This window comes from Apium graveolens, chromosome 8 (genome assembly GCF_009905375.1).
Source record: "Apium graveolens cultivar Ventura chromosome 8, ASM990537v1, whole genome shotgun sequence".
NCBI classification, from domain to species: Eukaryota; Viridiplantae; Streptophyta; class Magnoliopsida; order Apiales; family Apiaceae; genus Apium; species Apium graveolens.
The window spans coordinates 78,587,689-78,593,544 of NC_133654.1; positions in this window are offsets into that span (position 1 = coordinate 78,587,689).

A 5,856-nucleotide genomic window follows, 5' to 3' on the forward strand; every position below is an offset into this window, starting at 1 on the left:
CGACACCGGACGAGTATGATGGCCATATCTTTTTCACCAGATAACCCACAAGAAATGTGTACATTTAACTTCCTTTCATCAGTTAATACAACGCTAATCAAGTTGTATCATGAACACAATAGCCGTTAATAGTGCAAATGCAAATAATCAAATAATGTTCCTAATGATGTTTGTGGTGTTTGATTGTATACTCTTTTTCGAGGTCATTTTTAATTGATTGCTAGGAGAAGATAATGAAATGAAAAACATTATCATTTGTAAAGATAGTATGCAAGTACTAATTGAGTTTGTTATATGACGTTGAAATTGAAAAAGTGGAATTATAAGTATGTATAAGGATATATTGTGAAATTAAAGATTTAGGACATATTAATACCTGAATGTATTAAACACGCTGAATTTTTTCCTAAGATTAATTTATATTATGTTAAGAGGAAAAACTCATTTGTTATTAAAGTGTTGTAATAGCTTGTTTAAACAAATCTTTATTATTACTATTACAGTAAAGAGTTTCATCTTTTGTTAAAATCATCAAATATAACCCTTCTAATAATTTTTCTCCAATTTTTTCATACTCATAAATTGTTTGCACTAAAAATCTAAGATTTTATTATTTAATTTAAATAGATATTTTTTTCTATTTTATTTAAAAGTAAATTTTGAAAATATGTGTTAGGAATATGTGTATTAGTTTGATGATAAGTTAAACAAAATACTTAAGTAGGAATCCAGTGTCTGTAGCCTCAACGGATAAGACCATTCTGGCTATCCGTTGATGGAGTAGCTTTACTTAGAAATAAGTTTAGTATTGTAGCACATTTCAGTTTTCTGTATTCAAGTTATAATTCTTAGATGTTGTGGGAAATTATAAGTCATGTTGACTACTAGTGGATATGCAAATAGGAGGGCTAACTGTAAATATTTCATGCCTTGTAATTTTGTATAAGTGAAGTAGTATCAACTGATAAGTTAAAAGCCTTCAACGGATAAGAAACAAAGCTTCAACGGATGTCTCTAAAGCTTCAACGGATAACATCGATCAACGGATGAGTGCATCAACGGATAAAGCTTCAACTGCTAATGCATCAACGGATAAAGCCATCAACGGATAAAAGCTTCAACGGATGCTAAGTTCAATAGCAGTTGACAGTGACAATTCATAAGCTGACAGAGGCACATGGGTTGATAGAGACAATTGGAATGTGGCAGCCTCTTGGAGGAATCAAGAAAATGCAGCATTTCTATTCTGGTGCAAACAAGGAAGTATTCAAAGATTCACAGATGAACCTAGATTGCATTGGATAGAGAAATGAAGAAGAAACAAGTGAAGAATCTTTTCAATTGTATTTTATATGTTTGTCTTCACTTGTAAACTTGGTGATATATAAACCAAGTTACAGCTAGTAATTAGAGTGTGAATTTTCCAGAGCTGTTTAGAAAAACATTGAGAGAAAATCATCTAGTTTGTACTAGGACACAGCTGTGATCAATTCTTTGAATCACAGATTTTCTGAAATAACACATCTCTGGTGGAACAACAAATCCACCAGAAAAGTTTTTAAGTCTTTTGTGTTCTTTACATTTGTGTTTGAATATATATCTGTCTACATTAGCTCAAAGCAATTCACACACACTTGTTCATCAAAACACATAGCCTTTGAAACTGCTCAAAACTTGAAAAAGTTTTGAGATTTACATTCAACCCCCCTTCTGTAAATCTCATTGTTAGTTCCTTGGGAATAACAATTGGCATTAGAGCAAGCTCTTAACTTACAAAGAGTTTAAAGATCTATTCTACTAACATCATGAGTAAGAAGGATATTGGTGTAAAGATTCCAATCCTGGAAATAGATAATTATCATCACTGGAAAGTGAAGATGCATCTACATCTTCTCTCTCAAGATGAAAGCTACATCAACTGCATTGAAAATGATCCTCACATTCCTCACAAGGTAGCCACAGCTGCAACTGCCACAGTTGCTATTGGACAGTCTATTCCCAAACCAAAAGCAGAATGGACTGATGAAGATATTGAAGAGGTTCACAAAGACAAGAAAGCCATGAACATTTTGTTTAATGGCCTAGATCAAGATATGTTTGATAATGTCATTAACAGTTAAACTGCTAAGGAAATTTGGGATACTGTGCAACTTATCTGTGAAGGTACTGAACAAGTTAGAGAAAACAAAATGCAGCTTCTCATTCAACAGTATAAATACTTTCACTTTGAAGAAGGAGAATCACTGAATGATACCTTCAATAGATTTCAGAAACTGTTGAATGGATTGAAGCTGTATGGCAGAGTGTACCAAGTCAAGGACTCCAACTTAAAATTTCCGAGGTCTCTACCAAAGGAATGGAAGCCTATGACTGTTTCACTAAGAAATTCTCAAGATTATAAGGACTTCACACTTGAAAGATTATATGGAATTCTGAAGACATATGAACTTGAGATGGAGCAAGATGAGCTGTTGGAAAAGGGAAAGAGAAAAGGTGGATCAGTTGCACTTGTAGCTGGCAATGAGAAGACTGAAGCCAGGAATAAAGAAAAGGCAATGCCAAGTCTCAAAATTGGCACAAGAAAATCAGAATCAAGCAAGAGAAAGGAGCAAGTAGCTGAGGTTGAAGATAGTTCCAGTCAAGATGACTCTGATGATGTTGATGAACATCTGGATTTTCTGTCCAGGAGGTTTGCAAAGATGAAATTCAGGAAAAATGCTAAATTCACTAAGCCAAACAAGAACATGGTGGACAAGTCAAGTTCAAATGTTATAACTGTGGCATAAGTGGACACTTTGCAAATAAGTGCAGAAAGTCAACCTCTGATAAGAAGAAATTTGAGCAAGTTGATTACAAAAAGAAATACTTCAATTTGCTCAAACAAAAGGAAAGAGCTTTTCTGACTCAAGATGACTGGGCAGCAGATGGAGCCAATGAAGATGATGATATGGAATATGTCAACCTAGCCCTGATGGCTAATTCTGATAAAAATGAAACTAGTTCATCAAGCAACCAGGTAATTACTACTGACCTCTCTCAACTTTCAAAGATTGAATGCAATGAAGCCATAAATGATATGTCCAATGAATAATATCATTTGCGTGTTTCCCTTAAATCACTAGCTAAAGAAAACACAAGAATCAAAGAGAATAATTTATTTTTAAGTGATAGGAATGCTGTGTTAGAGGGTAAGGTAATTGAGCTTGAAAAGATTAAAATCAAATGCTTAACGATTGAGAGTGAACTAGAAGGATCTGTTAAGAAAGTAGAAATTCTTTCTAAACAACTAGAACGTGAGCAAGAGGTAATCAAGGCCTGGAAAACATCTAGGGATGTTAGTGCTCAGATTGTCAAGGTTCAGGGAATTGAATCACTCTGTGAGAATGCCTGGAAGAAAAACAAAAAGGAAGTAGAATTAATTGATGGATTATCAACGGATGTGGAATCAACGGATGATGAAAGTTATCCGTTGAAGGAAGAAAAGGAGCATCCGTTGAAGGCTCATCAATTAAAACAGGCAAGTGATTCTAAAAAGAAAAATTTGAAAAATCTCAATAAAAAGTTTGGTTCAACTTCCAAGAACTTTGTCAAAGAAGAAGCTAGCACATCCAAAGATGCCGGTAAGGTGAATATAGGACACATGACTTTAGATCAGTTGAAAAATAGGCTTAAGATGGTTGAGGATAAAAAGGAAACTAAAAGAAAATCAAATAGAAATGGGAAGGCAGGGATTAACAAATACAACAATTACACACCTGATAAATATGCTCCTAGAAAAAGTTGTGTGCATTGCAAAAGTGTTAATCATCTATCTGCTAACTGCAAGTCAGTTAAGAATGCTCCCATGCCTTTAACTCCTTCCATGCCTAACATGTCTATGTCACCTCTGCATGTTATGCCTGTTTTGTCTCAACAGAATCCTCATGCACATTTTGCAAACATGCCATATGTTAATAATCCTTATTTTGCTACATTCAGTATGCCTCAAATGCCATACAACATGCCTATGTGGAATAATATGTTTGCACAATCTATGCCTTATCAAATTCAACCAAATGTGCTAAATGATTCTGTGACTAACCCTACACTTCAACCAACTACATCTGAAACCAAGGTTGATCCAAAGTTACCTAAGTCAAAAGATGCGGGAGGTATGAAGTCTAGGAAAAAGAGTAACAAGGATGAACCCAAGGAAACTTGGGTACCAGAATCAACTTGATTGATTTTGTTGTGTGCAGGGAAAAAGAAGGAATCTATGGTACTTGGACAGTGGTTGTTCAAGGCACATGACAGGAGATTTCACCCTGCTCACAGAGTTCAAGGCAAGAGCTGGCCCTAACATAACCTTTGGAGATGACAGCAAAGGGTTCACTATGGGATATGGCTTGATTTCAAAAGAAAATGTCATCATTGATAAAGTCGCATTAGTTGATGGTCTCAAACACAATCTATTGAGCATCAGTCAACTATGTGACAGAGGGAATACTGTTTCCTTCAATTCTGAAGCCTGTGTTGTCACAAGTAAGAAGGACAACAAAATGGTTCTAACTGGAGTTAGAAAAGGGAATGTGTACTTGGCTGACTTCAACTCTATAGATGCAGAATCAATTACTTGTCTTTTCAGCAAAGCAAGTCCAAATGAAAGTTGGCTATGGCACAAGAAGCTGTCCCATTTGAATTTCAAGACAATGAATGATCTAGTCAAAAAGGACTTAGTTAGAGGAATGCCTCTAGTGGAATTCTCAAGGGATGGACTGTGTGATGCCTGTCAGAAAGGAAAGAAAAGAGAGCATCATTCAGTAAGAAGCTTGAATCAGCAATTGATGGACCATTACAACTGCTACACATGGATCTTTTTGGACCAGTCAATGTATTGTCAATTTCAAGAAAAAGATATTGCCTAGTAATTGTAGATGATTTCTCAAAGTTTTCATGGACCTACTTTCTTGGATCAAAGGATGAAGCTAGTGAAATCATCATCAATCATATCAAGCAAGTCAACAATCATCCAGATTTCAAGGTAAGGAATATCAGGAATGACAATGGAACTGAGTTCAGAAATTCTACCATGAGGTTGTTCTGTGAAGAAAATGGGATCATGCATGAGTTCTCAGCTCCAAGGACTCCACAACAGAATGGTGTGGTGGAAAGGAAGAACATATCACTAATTGAAGCTGCAAGAACAATGCTTGAAGAGTCAAAACTCCCAACATACTTTTGGGCTGAGGCTGTTAACTGTGCATGTTACACTCAGAATATTTCTCTAATCAATCAGGCAAAAGGCATGACTCCCTATCAATTGTTCAAGAGAAGAAAACCAACTTTAAACTTTCTTCATGTCTTTGGTTGCAAATGCTACATTCTAAGGAATCAACCTGATCACAAAGGGAAGTTTGATGCAAAGGCTGATGAAGGAATATTTGTTGGTTATTCTGCTGGAAAATCATATAGGGTCTATAATCTAAGAACCAACATTATCATGGAATCTGTGCATGTTGTGTTTGATGATAAAAAGATTGATGGACTAACAGATGAGGGACATCATGAAGGACTCAAATTTGACAACATTGAGATATATTGTGATGATAGTGAAGATGAGAATGATGGAGAAGGCACCTCGAAAAGAATTCAAAATCTGCCTTTGGATAATGCACAAAGTGCTGCATCAGTTGAAAGTCACAATTCAGCATCCGTTGAAAGAAGTAATGCAGCATCCGTTGAAAGACAAAGTGCATCATCCGTTGAAGTACATGATGTAGCATCTGTTGATCATAGTCTGTCAATGGATAATCAATTCACTTCATCAGTTGATAGAACTCCCAGTTCCTTTCAAAGGATCAGTAACAAAGGGGGAGT